Source organism: Panthera tigris, chromosome A1 (assembly GCF_018350195.1).
Source record: "Panthera tigris isolate Pti1 chromosome A1, P.tigris_Pti1_mat1.1, whole genome shotgun sequence".
Classification (NCBI taxonomy): Eukaryota; Metazoa; Chordata; class Mammalia; order Carnivora; family Felidae; genus Panthera; species Panthera tigris.
Genome location: NC_056660.1, coordinates 197,721,318 through 197,739,199, shown reverse-complemented (window position 1 = coordinate 197,739,199; position 17,882 = coordinate 197,721,318). Strand labels below are relative to the sequence as shown.

Sequence of the window (17,882 nt, the reverse complement as noted above, 5' to 3'; positions counted from 1 at the left end):
TAAAAAAAATTGTTTTAATGTTTATTTATTTTTGAGAGAGAGAGAGAGAGACAGAGTGCAAGGCAGGGGGGGAGACACAGAATCTGAAGCAGGATCCAGGCTCTGAGCTGTAGGCACAGAGGCTGATGTGGGGCTCCAACTCACAAACCACAGGATCATGACCTGAGCCGAAGTCAGATGCTTAATCAACTAATCCACCCAGGCGCCCCTACTTGAACTTATTTTAGATGGGAGGTTGAAAAATTTACTTTGTTTCCCCACCTGTACAATGAGGAGTTTAAGACTAGATGATCTTAAATATCCCTGTGCACTAACATTCTATAAGTCTATGATATTTCTATCAAATTTGTGAAAGAGTTTTTTGGCTCAGGTGAGGTGAAGGTGCAACTGTTTTCAGTTGTCCTGCATCTGGGCTCACCCAACACCAGCCACCTCTACCATGCCTAAGTTTGACCCCAACGAGATCAAAGTTGTATACCTGAAGTGCACCAGTGGGGAAGTTGGTGCCATATCATTTGCCCTGGCCCAGTAGACTGGCTCCCAGGATCTGTCTCCAACAAAGGTTGGTGATGACTTTGTCAAGGCACCAATGATTGGAAGGGTCTGAGGATTACAATGAAAATGACCGTTCAGAACATACAGGCCCAGATTGAAGTAGTCCTTTCTGCCTCTGCCCTGATTATCAAAGCCCTCAAGGAACCGCCAAGAGACAGAAAGCAGCACAAAAACATTAAGCACAGTGAAAATACCTCTTTTGATGAGCTTGTCAACATTGCCCGACAGATGCAGCACCGATCTTTAGCCAGAGAACTCTCTAGAACCATGAAAGAGATTCTGGGAACTGCTCAATCAGTGGGCTGCAATGTTGATGGCTGCCACCCTTATGACATCATAGATGACATCAACAGTGGTGCAGTATAATACCCAGCTAGTTAAGAACTACAAAGGAAAACCTTTCAATAAAAGATCATTTGACAACCAAAGAAAAAGTTGTGGGATATATTGGTGAGGTGAATGTGCAGACTTCTCTGGAGTATTGGGATGACTATTTTGTGAAACAATTTCACTTTCCCACTTGACCAAGAAAATCAGAGAGAATTATTTTTACCAATGCCCTTGAAAGCAGGACATAAAAGAATGCATGGTACTAAGAGCACCAAGCTTGGACCAGAGGTCAACAAATAATGGCCCACGAGCCAAAGGAAACCTGCCACCTGTTTTTGTAAAGTTTTATTGAAACACAAGCCATGCTGACTTGTTTATGTATGGTGTATGGCTGCTTTCTCACTACCATGCAGAATTGAACTGTTGTAACAGAAATTATATCGGCCCATAAATCTTAAAATGGTTATTATCTGGCCCTTTGCAGAAAAAGTTCGCCAATCCCTGGCTTAAAATATGTAAGCAGCTCTCTTTAAGCAAAATTCCCCACCCGGGTTTTTTAGAAGTGACGTACCCAAGACCCTAATAGTGGGTGATTAAAGGTACAAATAAATGTCTATTTTGAAAGCACCTAAATTTTAACACTTGGTATGACACTTGAGAGGCAGCCTGGTAATCCTAGGATCTGATCCCAATTCCATTCTTTACAAGCTTAACAATCTTATGAGAGTTACCTAATTTTTCTTAATTCTAAAATCCCATGAGATAATACATGGAACACCTTAAATTTCTATCCAAAAGTCAAGAGTTATTAAATAGCAAGTTGACACTGCAGAAAAGGAAAATCTAGATCTATGAAGTCAGAAGGTTGGAAAATGCTTCATATGGGCACAGAGCTGAACATGCGATGTTCAGTAAATTATTGAATAACCATCTCCCTCCCAGTGGCCCTCATAAAGCCACTCCTTCAGCAAAAAAAACTTGAATCTCTCAGGCAGGTGACATGCTAGGAACGATGCATGGAATGAGAAGCCAACAGTAGAATTTGGAGTGACTGCTGCCCGGCAACTGTGCGGACTAGGACCCTGGCCAGGAAGATACGGGGGTATCACAGCTCTCAAGCTACAAATGCGTCTGCAGTTGGCTCCATGAAGTTGCTCTGCAATGGAAGCTTCCAACTATGCATTCACAGGGGATTGATTTCCAAATGAGGAACAGACAACCTGCCGAGGAATACCTGTGTTCCTCAAATGTCAAAGCTGGAACTAGAAGGATTTAGAGATACACTGAAGGGGAAATCTTCAGGAACAGACTGAGGGTTAAAAGGATCATCCTTATGTATTTGTTTTCAGAACAAAAGGGTTTTTGTTTTGTTTTGTTTTGTTTTAAAGGTCATTACAAAGAAATCTAATTCTTCTCTTCTGGCTGGGTAGAGTTTAAAGTCCAACAACTCACTCCTATTTCTCTCCCAGAGCTGGAATTCAACAGATAAGAAGAGAGTCTTAATGATTAATCAGCTCAAGCGCAGCTCTAAAACAAGAAAGGGACTTTATTTTCATTTTAAAGAAGAACAAACTGAGGCCCTGAGGTATCAAAACGCCTATTCGAGGTCATATAGTTCTTTTGTGCATAGTGAAAATGAATCCCTGGGGCTCTGATTTCCGCTGTACTCTTCTCCAAAGCATCCTGCTTCTCCAGAACTGAGAACTTGGGTAGACCACACTGGTCCCGCCACTGACCTACTGCATGATGTTGACATATTGGAGGATCTCTCTGTGGCTCTGTTTTCTCCTCCGTAAAATGGTCAGAACACCTACTTACCCCTCCTCATCAAGATGGTGAAGCTCAGCTGCGAACACAGACATGAAATTGTGATTCAGTGGACATGGCAGATACTTATTTTTCTGTATGAAACCCATTCCCTTCTTCCTCATTAACCTGATTTTACCCCAGCAGCCATATGTCCCAGAGAATAAATCATGCTTAAACCATGGCAGCCAATGGTGGTCCCATCTCCTTTCCAGTGACTGGACTACAGATTGTCATGTGACCCAGAACTAGTCAAGAAGATAGAGAGGAAAGCCTGGAGAGGGGTGTGGAAAACTTGAAGGAAGTTCTGTTGTACCTGGTAAAAGGCACAAATGGTGGGACACCTGGGTGACTCAGTCGGTTGAGAATCTGGCTCTTGGTTTCGGCTCAGGTCATGATCTCATGGTTTATGAGTTCAAGCCCTGTGTCAGGCTTTGTGCTGACAGAGCCTGTTCAGAATTCTCTCTTTCTCTCTGCCCCTCCCCCCACTCTCTCTCAAAATAAATAAACAAAAACTTCTTTTAAAAAAGGCACAAGTGGTAACATGAAGAAAAGTTTAAGTGTCTGGAAAGGATGCTCTTATGTGTGATGGTGAACATCATGGGTGGAAAAAAGCAGGTATCAGTGACAAGCTTGTTCACTTTTTTGACAAATACTTATGGTGTGCTCACCATATGTGAGGCACTGGGAATACAGCAGAGAGCAAGCAGACCCAAATCCCTGGCCCCATGGAGATTACATTCTAGTGATGGGGAGACAAACAAGATAAATAAGCACAATATGTAGGATATTGGGGAGAAGTGTGGAAGAAAGAGATGAAGGCATGAATAGGAACATGAGTGATTGGGGGCTGAAGGTTTAGGCAGGATGGGAAGGATGTCTTCATGGAGAAGAAAAGCCTGAAGGAAGTGAGGGAGTAAGCCATGGTGGAATCTGCCATTAGAGTCACCTATCAGAGGGCACAGCAAGGTGGCTTGTGTGGCTAGAGTGGAGCAAGCAACATGGGGAGGGATAGAAAGTGTGGTCAGTGGTATCGACCGCAAGTCATGTGGAGCCTTGAAGCCACTGTGGGTCTTTGTTTCTTACTCTGAGTCACAGTGGAGTCCACTGGAAGGTTTTGAACAGAGAGATGGCTTGATCAGACCTTCATTTTAGCAGGATCATTCTGGCAACTTTGTGCAAATAGGCTGAAGAGGTACAAGGGCAGACATGAACTACTCAGGGGGATATTTAATTAACTACTCCAGCCAGAGTGGTAGTGTGGAAATGTAAGAGGCAGTCCAGATTCTGCATATATTTTGAACACGGAGTTGGCAGTACTTGTTAAAGATCACATTGGGGGTTGAGGGAGTTGAGGACAACTGAGGTTTGGGGTTTCAGCACCTGGGATGGTGGAGTTGTCATTTACTAAGTGGGGAAGAGTGTGGGAAGGGTGTGCTTTGAGAGCAATGTCAGAAACTTGCTTTTCATCTTGTCTGAGATGCCAAAAATTAGTCATCAAGATGGATATGTCATGTAGGCAGTTGGATAACAAGTACAACAAATTAGGCATTAATCAAATGGAAGAAACACCAGGAATGAGTCATAGGGAAGCATCTGGCTTACTGCAGGATGATTTCTATTTACTAACACTGATTCTAAAAAGTGAACATTTCCCCTCCATGTTTAACAAATCATTTTGGGGAAGATGTTCTCAAGATGTTTTTAGAGAACACAGGTCTAGAGGGAGAAATTCTTACCTATGCTAGCAACCTTTGTAGCAAGTATGGATGTTTTATAATGAATGATGGTAACCCCCTGGGTCTACACCTACTGAATACATATCTACCTGAAAAATTCTTTAGTGATTATGTGACATTTCCAATCTTCAGTGGATCTATAGTGAGAGTAATACAGTTTTTAGCAAGTTGCTTATTGATCAAAAAAATACACCAAACTGTGATTTAATCTTTTGGTGTCAGGATCCCAGCCCTAGGATAAATTTAATGGAAGGACAGTGTTACCACAATGCTTGTATTTCAGTTTAATCCCGAGTCAGTCCTGAGGTCCAGAGGACTCTTGGAGCTGACAGTCGTTACCTGGATTAGGAAGTGGTTGTTGAGCCATGAGGGCTAAATTGTGACAATGAAGGTAACAGTTGTGATTGGGTCCATACATGGATCTATTCACTTGGGCTGAATTATAAAGCAGGCACAGAATATGGTGTTCTCTCTTTCCCTCCACCCCTGCCCCTGTGTCCATCTCCGAATCTTCCACAAATCTGCTTTACAGAGTGACCTTTACTCTGTGAATGTTTAAAACTCCAATCCATTATTAGTAAAATCAAACAGAACTAAGGAATCTGGAAGACTTTAACAAAGGAGAGTTAAAGTCCTCAGTGGGCTATTCATCCATGCCTATCAGGAACAACGAAATCCCAAAAGACGAACAGGCACAAAGGACATGAGCCAACAATTCACAGAAATAATGCAAGCCTCAGGAGGTGACTCACTAGTAACCAACCCCAGAGACTTCAACTGAAGAAACAATATCACTTTTCACCTATCAAATTAGCCAAGGTTTAAAAATAGTGTTCCATGTCCCTGTGGGATGAAATCAGGATTCCTTACAGTGTCAGTCACAGTATAAATGGCAAAAACTTTCTGAGAAGTGATTTGGCGACAAGCTACAGTAGCACTAACCATGTATCTGTGCTCAGATCCTGTGATTCTATTTATTTGTGGGGTTTCTTATAAGTTTTATTCAAATTCTGTTAACATACAGTGTAATGTTAGTTTCAGGTGTACAAGGTAGTGATTCAACACTTCATACAGCTCTCTGTGCTCATCACAAAGTGCCCTCTTTAATCCCCGTCACCTATTTAACCCATCTCCCCACCCATCTCCCCTCTGGCTACCATAAGTTTGTTCTCTATTGCTAAGAGTCTGTTTCTTTCTTGGTTTGCCTCTCTCTCTCTCTCTCTCTCTCTCTCTCTGTCTCTCTCTCTTTTCCACCTTTGCTCTTTTGTTTCTTAAATTCCACCTATAAGTGAAATCATACGGTGTTTGTCTTTCTCTGACTTATTTCACTTAGTATTATATTCTCTAGCTTCATATCATTGCAAATGGCAAGATTTCATTCTTTTTATGGCTCAGTAATATTCCATTGTGTGTGTGTGTGTGTGTGTGTGTGTGTGTGTGTGTGTGTGAATACATACCACATCTTCTTTACTCATTCATCCGTCAATGGACACTTAGGCTGTTTCCACAGTTTGGCTATTGTAGATAATGCCGCTATAAATGCCAGGGTGCATGTATCCCTTTGAATTAGTATTTTTGTATTCTCTGGGTAAATACCTAATAGTCCTATTTTTAACTTTTTGAGGGTCCTCCATACTATCTTCGACAGTGGCTGTACTGGTTTGCATTCCCACCAACCGTGCAAGAGAGTTCTTCTTTCTCCACATCCTCACCAACACCTGTTGTTTCCTGCTGTTGATTTTAGCCATTCTGACAAGTATGAGGTGATCTCTCATTGTAGTTTTGATTTGCATTTCCCTGATGATAAGTGATGTTGAGCATGTTTTCACGTGTCTGTTGGTCATCTGTATGCCTTCGTTGGAAAATGTCTGCTCATATCTTCTGCCCATTTTTAATTGGATTATCACTTTGGGGTGTTGAGTTTTATAAATTATTTCTAGATTTTGGATATTTTCTTTATCAGATGTGTCATTTGCAAATATCTTCTCCCATTCTGTAGGTTCCCTTTTAGTTTTGTTGTCTCCTTCCCTATGGAAAAGCCTTTTTTTGATGAAGTCCCAATAGTTTATTTCTGCTTTTGTTTCTCTTGCCTCAGGCAACATTATTTAGAAAGAAGTTGCTAGGCTGATGTCAAAGAGGTTATTGCCTGTGTTCTCCTCTAGGATTTTTATGGCTTCAGGTCTCCATTTAGGTCTTTAATCTATTTTGAATTTATTTTTGTGTATGGTATGAGAAAGTGGTCCAGTTTCATTCTTTTGCATGTTGTTGTCCAGTTTTCCCAACACCATTTGTTGAAGAGACTTTTTCCCATTGAATCTTCTTTCCTGCTGTGTGATTAATTGACCATATAATTGTGGGTTCATTTCTGGGTTTTCTATTCTGTTCCATTGATCTATATGTCTATTTTTGTGCCAGTACCATACTGTTTTATCACTACAGCTTTGTAATATAACTTGAAGTCCAAAATGTGATGCCTCCAGCTTTTTTTTTTTTTTTTTCTTTTTCATGGTTGCTTTGGCTAGTGGGGGTTTGTGGTTCTATACAAATTTTAGGATTGTCTGTTCTAGCTCTGTGAAAAATGCTGTTAGTGTTTTGGTAGGGATTGCATTAAATGTGTAGATTGCTTTGGGCAGTATCGACATTTTAACAATATTTGTTCTTGTAATCCATGAGCATGGAATATCTTTCCATTTCTTTGTGTCATCTTCAATTTCTTTCATCAGTGTTTTATAGTTTTCAGAGTACAGGTCTTTTACCTCTTTGGGTAGGTTTATTCCTAGGTATCTTGTTGCTTTTGGTACAATTATAAATGGGATTGATTTCTTAATTTCTCTTTCTGCTGCTTCATTATTGGTGTATAGAAATGCAATATTGCATTTGTATTCTGTGACTTTACTGAATTTATTACTTCTGTATGTTAAGAAATAAATAAAAAGATGGGGTGCCTGGGTGGGTCAGTTGGTTAAGTGTCTGACTTTGGCTCAGGTCGTGATCTCGTGATTTGTGGGTTCAGTCCCACATCGGGCTCTGTGCTGACAGCTCAGAGCCTGAAGCCTGTTTTGAATTCTGTGTCTCCTTCTCTTGCTGTCCCTCCCCTGCTTGCACTCTGTTTCTCTCTCTCTCTCTCTCTCTTTCAAAAATAAATAAACATTAAAAGAAAGAATTAAAGAAAAAGAAATGCAAACTGGTATAGCCACTCTGGAAAACAGTATGGAGTTTCCTCAAAAATTAAAAATAGAACTACCCTATCACCCGGTAATTGCACTACTAGGTATTTATCCAAGGGATATAGATATGCTGTTTCCAAGGGACACATGCACCCCCATGTTTATAGCAGCACTATCTACAATAGCCAAAGTATGGAAAGAGCCCAAATGTTCATCAACAGATGAATGGATAAAAAAAGATGTGGTTTATATATACAATGGAGTATTACTTGGTGATCAAAAAGAATGAAATCTTGCCATTTGCAACAACGTGGATGGAACTAGAGGGTATTATGCTAAGCAAAATTAGTCAGAGAAAGACAAATATCATATGACTTCACTCATATGTGGAATTTAAGATACAAAACATGAACATAAGGGAAGGGAAGCAAAAATAATATAAAAACAAGGAGGGGGACAAAACATAAGAGAATCTTAAATACAGAGAACTGAGGGTCACTGGAGGGGTTGTGGGTGGGGGGATGGGCTAAATGGGTGAGGGGCATTAAGGAAGATACTTGTGATGGGCCTTGGGTGTTATACATAGGGGATGAGTCACTGGAATCTACTCCTGAAATCACCATTGCACTATATGCTAATTAACTTGGATATGAATTTTAAAATAAATAAATAAATAAAATGGAAAGAAAAGAAAAAGATGTTCAACAAAGTTATTTACAAAGCAAGCTTTAAAAAACTAATATTCATCAGTAAATGTTTAAATTATGTTTAGCCATATGGTATACTCCAAGTCATCATGGGATGCCTAAGAAAAGCTGATAAATGGTGTCAAGACAAGAAATAGGACTCATACAAGACTGCCTGACTTACATGAAAAATACACTTTGGGGCACCTGGGTGGCTCAGTCAGCTAAGCATCCGTCCAACTCTTGATTTCGGCTCAGGTCTTGATCTCAGGGTTGGTTGTGAGATCCGGCCCTGCCTCGGGCTCTGTTCTGGGTGTGGAGCCTGTTTAAGATTCTCTCCCTTTCTCCCCCTCTGTCCCTCTCCTGCCTATGTGCGTGCATGCTCTCTCTCTCAAAAAATAAATTAAAAAAAAAAAAAGAAAAATACATTTTATCGTATTTCCTTTAACTGTTTACTGATATTTAGTTGTTATAATACCAGGCAACTGCTCAAGTGTCTACATGTGCCAGACCTGGCACTGAGCGCTCTACAGATATCTTCTTTTAAACAGTAAACCTAAGATGAGATTTTATCTTTCTTTCCCTAACCCTTACCACTCACGCTTTTACTTTTTAGTGCAGACTATTACAAGTGGGATGACTAGCTCCCATCCTTAAAAAAAAAAAGGCTTATTGAAGTACATTTTACACATCATAGAATTTATCCATTTCAAGTGCACAATTCAGTGATTTCTAGTAACTTTACTGAGTGGTGCAATCATCACCATAATCCAGTTTTAGAACATATTTATTCCCACAGTAAGATTCCTCATGCCCATTTATAGTTAGTCCCCATTTCCATTTCTGGCCCCAGGCAACTACTAATCCCCTTTCTGTCTCTATAAATGTGCCTTTTCTGGACATTTCATATGAATGGAATCATATAACATATGATAGGCCATAGTTCTTTGGCCTTTTGTATCTGACTTCTTTCACTTAGCATAACATTTTGGAGTTCCATCGATGCCATAACACGTCGATAGTTTTTGCTGAATAAATCTTCCATTGTATGGATACAGCACCTCTCGTCTATCCGCTCACCAGATAACGGACATTTAGTTTGTTTCCAGTTTGGGGATATTATGAATGTATACACATTTTTCAGATGAAGAAACTGACTCCTAGATGCTCTGAATGCCCCCGACATTGCATAGCCACTCAGTGTCAGACCCAGAGTTCGCTTCCAAGCTTACCCAACTCCAAAGCCCAACCACTCTATTTATTGCTAATTACCAGAATCAGGTGATTAATTTTTCGCTTCATACTTTTGTTTGTATACATTCTACAATGCATGTTTTGTAATTTAAAACTTTGAAAGAAGTCTTTAAATATCTTTAAATTGTGAGCAATAAAATGGTGATATGTTACCTCTTCCAGAGACAGGTACATTTTATAGACAAAACATTAGCCCTATTCCTTTAGTAATACTGTCCAATTTCAGTCCTCAACAAAGGATCAACTGAAGATGGAAACCATGGCAGCAGGCTACTCCAGAAATGCTTTGAAGGTTTATCTCCAGCTCCCACTGGAGCCTCCTGGATTCTGTGTGCTCACCACTGCTGTAGAATCATTGTGGGACCTCCAGGATCATCAGATATCTGGAGCTTCTGTTTCAAGCTGAACACTGAAGACAGAGCAAAACCCAGCTAAGTGACGGTAGTAAAACGTCCCTCAACGAAAACATTTTCTAACCAGTCTGCCCTTTCTGAAGTCAGACAGTAGTTGAATAAATCCTGATATCTTTACTGGTCCTTTTGTCTTTTATTGCTTGGGCATGTTTTATAGGCTATAGGCATTTTCCTGTATGTCTTTTATGTCACAAAGATACGAATTTTAATTAAAGTTGAAAATACACGAAAAGGTCTTGACATTACTAATCAGCCAGGAAATGCAAATCAAAACCACAATGAGATATCACCTCATACCTGTCAGAATGGCTATCATCAAAAAAGACAAGAAGTAACAAGCATTGGCGAGGATGTGGAGAAAAGGGAACACTGGAAATGCACATTGGTGGAGCCACTATGGAGGTTCCTCAAAATATTAAAACTAGAAGTACTGTATGATCTAGCAATCTCATTTCTGGGTGATGAAGATCACTATTCTTGAAGAGATATTTGCACTCCCATGTTCGTTGCAGCATTATTCATGATAGCTAAGATAATGGACACAACCTAAGCGTCTGTAACAGATAAATGGATAAAGACGGTTTATTTATATTTAAGCACACAGTCGAATATTATTCAGCCAGGAGAAAGAAGGAAATTCTGCCGTTGACAGCAACTTGGATGAACCTTGAGGGCATTAGGTTAAGTGAAGTAAGAGAAAGACAAAAACTGTATGATATCACTCACTCGTGGAAACTAAAAAGGCAGAACTCAGAGAAAGAAAGTAAATGGTTGTTATCAGGGACTGGGCAGGTAAAGGACAGGGGGAGATATTGGTCAAAGGGTAATAATTTCTAGTTAAAAGATTAAATAAATTCTGGGGATCTAATGTCCAACATGGTAATTTTAACTATAATACTGTTTCATATACTTGAGTGCTGCTAAGAGAGGATCTTAAATGTCCTCACCACAATAAAAAATAGTAATTATGGGACAAGATGGATGTGTTAGTTACTGCTTTGTATGGCATTTTTGCAATACGTAAATGTATCAAATCAACATGTTGTATACCTTAAACCCATACAACATTATATGTCAACTATAATCTCAATAAAGTTGGGGTAGAGGAAGAAAATACAGATCATTGGGATATGGTGGCCAGCAAGAAGGCCGCACCTGCAGATATTCACACTCTTCTTTTTTTAATTTATTTATTTTGAGAGAAAGAGAGAGCACGTGCATGTGTGTGCGCGTTCACATGCACAAGCAGGGGAGAGGCAGAGAGAGGGAGAGAGAATCCCAAGCAGGCTCCACACTGTCAGCACTGAGTCCAACGCAGGACTTGAACTCACAAACCATGAGATCATGACCTGAGCCAAAGTTGGATGCTCAACCTGCTGAGCTAATCAGGCACCTCTCTCATCACTGGTTCTGGGGGAAGCCATGTCACAATCAGTTTTATGGAGAAGCTTGTGTAGCGAAGAGCCAGAGCCTGTTGCCAACAGCCATAGGTAGGAGTGAGACTTGGAAGAGAATCCCCAAGCCCCAGTCCAGTTTTCAGAGACTGCAGCCTTCGCTGCCACCTTCACCATGACATCCCTGGAGATCCTGAGTGAGATCCAACCAGCTCAGCCCCTCCTGATTCCTGGCCTTCAGAAATTGAAAAATATAATCAATGTTTATAGTTTCTAGAGCTAAGTTTTAGGAAAATTTGTTATTTATCAATACACAAGTAATACTTAGGGGAAATTAACCCATAATTTCACAACCCAGAAATCACTGCTAGCATTTTGGTATGTAATCTTTGTCTCTCTTTTTCTGTGATTTACAAATAGTTATACAACGTGAATATAGAAGTGGCTATGGAAAACAGTATGGCATTTCCTCAAAAAATTAAACAGAATTACCCTATGATCCAACAATTCCTCTTCTAGGGTTATAACCAAAGGAATCAAAGGCAGGGACTCAAACGGATTTGTATACCCACGTTCAAAGCTGCATTATTTACAATAGCTAAAAAGTGGAAACAACCCAAGTGTCCACTGATGTATGAATGGATGAGCAAAATGTGGACTATACATACAATGGAAAATTACTCGGACTTAAAAAGGAATTGAGATTCTGATAATGCAACAACACAGATGAAACTTGAAGACATTATGCTAAGTGAAATAATCCAAATGCAAAAAACCAAATATTGTATGATTCCACTCATACAAGGTACCTACAATAGTCAAATTCATAGGGACAGAAAGTGGAATAATGGTAACCAGAGACTGGGGAAGGACATAAAGGGGTGTCATTGTTTAAATGGGTATAGAATTTGGAATGACGAAAAATTTCTGGAGGTGGATAATGGTGATGGTTGCACAAAAATATGAATTTATTTAATGTCACTGACTTGCACTCTTAAAAATGGCTCAAATGTTAAATTTTATGCTATGGATATTTCACCACAATAAAATATATTAATATAGAATGATACCAATTTATAACCTACCTTTATGGAGGTTCCTCAAAAAGCTAAAAATAGAACTACCTGATGACCCAGCACTTGTGCTAGTAGGTATTTATCCAAAGAATACAAAAATACTAATTCAGGGGTGCCTGACTGGCTCAGCTGGTACAGTGTGCAACTGTTGACCTTGGGGTTGTGAGTTTGAGCCCCATATTCCAAGTAGAGATTACATAAAAATAAAATCTTATGGCGCCTGGGTGGCTCAGTCGGTTAAGCATCCAACTTCAGTTCAGGTCATGATCTCACAGCACATGAGTTCAAGCCCTGCATTGGGCTCTGTGCTCACAGCTCAGAGCCTGAAGCCTGCTTCAGATTCTGTGTCTCCCTCTCTGTCTCTGCCCCTCCCCCTCTCACGCTCTATCTCCCTCTCTCTCCTTCAGAAATAAACACAATTTTTTTTTAAATAATAAAATAAAATCTTTAAAAATGGTAATTTGGGGCACCTGGGTGGATCAGTCAGTTAGGCGTCAGACTCTTGATTTCAGTTCAGGTCATGATCTCATGGTGCGTGTGTTTGAGCCCCACATTGGGCTCCACACTGATAGTGTGGAGCCTGCTTGGGATTCTCTCTCTCTCTCTCTCTCTCTCTCTCTCTCTCTCTCTCTCTCCTCCTGTCTCTGCCCCTCTCCTGTTTTCTCTCTCTCTCTCAAAATAAATAAATTTTAAAAAACTAATTCAAAAGGATACATGCACCCCAATGTGTATAAAAGCATTATCTACAATAACCAAATTATGGAAGTGGCCAAAGTGTATGTGGACTGATGAATGGATAAAGAAGTGATATTAGCCATAGAAAGGAATGAAATCTTTCCATTTGCAATGACATAGATGGAGCTAGAGACTATTATGCTAAATGAAGTCAGTCAGAGAAAGACAAATACCACATGATTTCAGTCATATGTGGAATTTAAGAAACACAGCAAATGAGCAAAGGTAGAGAGAGAGAGAGAGAGAGAGAGAGAGAGAGAGAGAGGGAAACCAAGAAACAAACTCTTAATTACAGAGAACAAACTGATGGTTACCAGAAGGGAGGTGGGTGGGGGATGGGTTAAATAGGTGATGGGATGAAGGAGGGCACTTGTGATGAACACCGGGTGTTGTATGAAAGTGTTGAATTACCATATCGTACACCTGAAACTAATATAACGCTGTATGTTAACTAACTGGAATTAACATAAAAACTTAAAAAATGTATAACCACCCTTTTTACTCAATATCATGAACATCCTTCCACGTCAAATAGAATGTACGTTATTCTTAACGCCTGGGTAGTGATGTATTCGATAGACCTCTTCTGACGTGGGTTTGAGGAAGACATAGAACTTGGAGTGATAGACCTGCTGACGTCTCCAACCAGGTCTCTTAGTATGGTTGCGTGTCCCTGTTTCTTTCTCTGTCTCTGTCTCTAATGTTTTTGTTGTTGTTGTTGTTTTGTCTTTTGTTTTGCTGCAGAATTTAAGAGTCTCCGTCTCTAAAAGGTCAGGTGTTACTAAACAAACAAACAAACAAACAAAGTGGGGGATGGGAGGACTCATTTAAAACGCTCTTTCTGACAGATTTGTTCTTTCTTGCCTTGCTTCCTGCATCCCTAGTCCATCAAGTATTGTGGGACAGAAGTCCATAAACAATGAAAAGGCATTAAATAAATCTATCTGTTATCTGGTTGTTTCATTAGTCTTCCTTTTATTACAAGTCTGTTGCCTAAATTTATCCATATTTGCAATTTCCCTTATTGACTATTCTATCTCCTTCTCTGGCTAATTGAGAAGCTTTCATTTATTTCTCTCCAATTAGCTTGGGATTTTCTTGCCAATAAAGTGCCACTTGGTGCTGCTCAGAATCTTACCACACTTGTAGGCTCACTCTGAGCACATTCTTACCATGCTGACATGCAATTATGGGTTAGAAGGAAGAAATGCTAATGGAGTCCTGAGAAACCTGCTCTCAGTTCCAGTTGTTACCTGGATGAGAGATGTGCCCTGGCAGGATGACCCTCAGTGAACTCTGCTGAGAAGCAGGATAGGAATAAGTTCGGGACGGCCCTTCGAAAGCTGCTCCTATGAATAGAGAAGAGGTTTCAAAGAGATCTTTCTGAAGTTGCCTTTTGGGGTTTGTGAATGTGCTTACACAGGTACGGGTGACCATGTGTTTGGGGCTGTGCCACACAGGAAGGATGTGTCCTGGCAGGGTCATCACAGGGCAAGGTAATCATTCTTTCCTTCACACCTCATTTTGCAGGTTCAGAAATCTGATTTTATCAGAGGTTTGTAACATGATTTGTTCAGTTACCAACAAGAGCCTTATTTGTTGTAAGAGCCTTATTTGTGGGGGGTTGGGGGGAGGAAAGAAGAGAAAGAAAAAAAAGAAAGAAAGGGGAAAAAAAAGAATAAAGGAAAGGGGAAAAAAAAGTGGTCAGCCTGAGAATTTCCACTGAGCAGCACTTATCAGGTAGGTCAGGTCAATACTTTTCCTTCTCAATAGGGAATTTTTTTTCCCTCTTGAGTTCAGATTTTGGGTTTTTGGGGTCAGACCACCAAAAGCACAATAGTTTGTGATGTTGGGGAAGCTACCTGAACCTCAATTTCCACCCTCATGAAATGGAAAAAAAATATCTATATTGTAAGATTGTGAGGAATAGGTGTAAGTACATAAAACACCTTGCACAGTTACTAGTGATGCTCACAGTAAGCTCTTCATCCTTTTTCCTCCTCCTAGGTGGCATTAAGAAGTTTATAATCAAGGGGCACCTGGGTGGCTCAGTCGGTTAAGCATCGACTCTTCAGCTCAGGTCATGATCTCACGGTTCATGAGTTTGAGCCCCACATCAGGCTCTGTACTGGCAGTGGGGAGCCTGCTTGGGATTGTCTCCCTCTCTCTCTGCCCCTCCCCTGCCTTGCTCTCTATCGTTCTCTCTCAAAATAAATAAAAATAAACTTTAACAAAAATAAAAGGAGTTTATAATCAAGTCAAAAATACCCAGGGCACCCACTCTCACAGGAATGCACTTGACAAGCCGGCATGGTGTCAGGTCCGGCTAGGCCTGGGATGCTGTGGCCTGGCCAGCTCAGCAGATGTGGGGGGCTTGTACTGTGCTAAGCACAGAGGAGGACACACGATGGCCCAGCATCGTTCCTGCCTTCTGCAGACGCATGTGCATATGCATAAACTCACAGAATCTGTTTTCGGGGGGACTGAAGTCTCACCAAAGTGTGAATCCTGGGCCTCTGGCCGTCTGACATGTGAATGCCCTTTCAGGGACCCTGTGCAGGCATTGTAGGTAGCTGGAAAAATCTCTCGCATATATGTGCAAGGTCTTATTCATGTGTAAATGTGAACGTACAGCATCTAGTTTCAGGAAAAAAGAATAAAACTCAAATAGAAGCTTCTTAATTTGTACTTTTGGTCTTAATAAATAGATGATGAAGAAGCTATCATGGTGGGAAATAAGTCTATTGATAAAATGATGGGGGATCTCATCCTTGGGGTGCTTGGGGTGGGAACACTGGCCCCCTGCATATGATGCATAAGGGGTGTTTCATGATTACAAACAAGAGGTTTTCCTTTCTGGGATTCTTTTTTTTTTCTTAAGTTTTTATTTACTTATTTTAGTAATCTCTACACCCAATGTGCGGCTCGAACTCACAACTCCAAGATCAAGAACCACCTGCTCCCCCAACTGAGCCCGCCAGGTGCTGCACTTTATAAAATCTTAAAGTAGTTGAGCTTTTGGTCATCTAGCTGCCTCCCAGTTTCAGCATCAGCCATGTTTGCTGTCTAAATGACTTCCGCTATTCACATGTGTTCTTGTTAGCTTAGAGATGGTATCTCTTACTGACTGATCTGTATCCTAAAAATGGGGTTTCCATTTCTCCTGAGGCCTGTACCCTCATGTGAATAGCCAAGGAAGCAAACTTAACTGTCTACCAAGGTACTTTGATTGAGTGGATTGGTGTGCTTAGATCTAAACTCATTGCTCTTAAGCAGTACTCATGTTTGCTATGTGTTATACAATATCACCGCTTTATTTTCTGCCTGATTTGAAGGCATTTGAGTTTTTCATCCTAACTGTACAGCATTCAAAGCCTTTCCAGTTTAGCTGAATCTTACCTCTCTAGCCCAATCAATAACAAAATTCCTTCCCTAGTAACAGCTTGATAGCTGATATTCCCTAAGGAATATCCCAAAGGCTCCGTGACTCTGCCAGGTCTGTTCCTTTTGGGTAGAATGCCCTTATTTTCAACCTGGCCAATCTCTACTGTTCCTTCAGATCTCAGCTTGAATATTGTCTCTGTGAGGCTTTCCCCTGCCCCTTCCCCAGAGTTAGTCAAACCTCCCTCCTAAGAGCTAGTTGTCTGTACTCCAAGCATGGTGTGTTGGTTGGAAGACAAATATGCCACAACCATTTTGGAAGCTTCTTAAAGGCAAAAACCAGGTTTTCTCTGTTCTTTCCCCGATGGAGGATCCTTCATGGCCCTGAATCCTTTCTCGAGCATCTATTGTGTATGGAATCTCAAAAGATAACAGATAACAAGTTTCCTTACCTCAGACCAGGATGGGGGGTGTGAGGCCAGTAAGCAGATCTCTCTGGGCACTTAACCTGTTCCAACACAGCCCTTTGTTGCTGCCAAGGGGGCACTTCTGATGATATTCCTCACAGTGCCAGGGCCCCTGACATCCTCTGCTAGGGGAAGGGAGGAAAAGCATAAATCTGCTCTTTAGTCTTTATGCTTTGCTTCCCTTTATACCAAAGGATTGGCAAGAGCAGGTCTGACCTCCCGATATGGATGTTAGACTTGGGGGAGCCTCTTGGATCTACTTAGTACCAAACACTGTCTTTTGTCTGGCTGTTGCCCAAACTGTTCTTGGCCAGGTGCATATAACCACTTGGGTGGGTGGCCGCCTCTAGTGATTTTTAAGTTACAGGAGAGTAGAAATACATGAATCTTGTTGTTTCAGGAAATCCAGTTATCCTTCCAGTTCTAACGTAAAATCTGGCGGATGTTTGTTAAAGACTACATAATTCGTTCTTCAAAGGAAGGAAGAAAGATTAAATATTATTTACATACCTACAACTGGGATAGGCAGACATTTGGGCTTTGGAATAAGCAATGGTCTGGGGAATTTTGAAGGAAAGACAATCAAGGAAATTGCAACTCTTTGAGCTCAAACGGAAGCATCAATTAGAGAAGAAACCAGAAACGGAGAGAATGTCTATTGCCTAATTCAAGGCTGATGGACTTCCTAAGTGTTTTAGACTAGAACAAGCCCACATTTGGAAAGTGCTCTGAGCTCTTTAAATAGTAGTTCAGATATATTAGACATAATCAAATATGTAGTCACTTACAGTTATTAAACTTTTTTTCTCTTTCAAAATTCTCTGTGTTAGGGTCTAAAAATACAAGTGATGGCAGAGTCACTGCAAAGTGATTGCCACT

The 17,882-nt window shown here is 40.6% G+C and overlaps 1 pseudogene; it reads left to right on the top strand.

The window, feature by feature from the left end:
* The first annotated feature begins 393 nt into the window (after positions 1–393).
* LOC107179106 lies at positions 394–921 on the top strand (annotated as a pseudogene).
* The last annotated feature ends 16,961 nt before the right edge of the window (positions 922–17,882 follow it).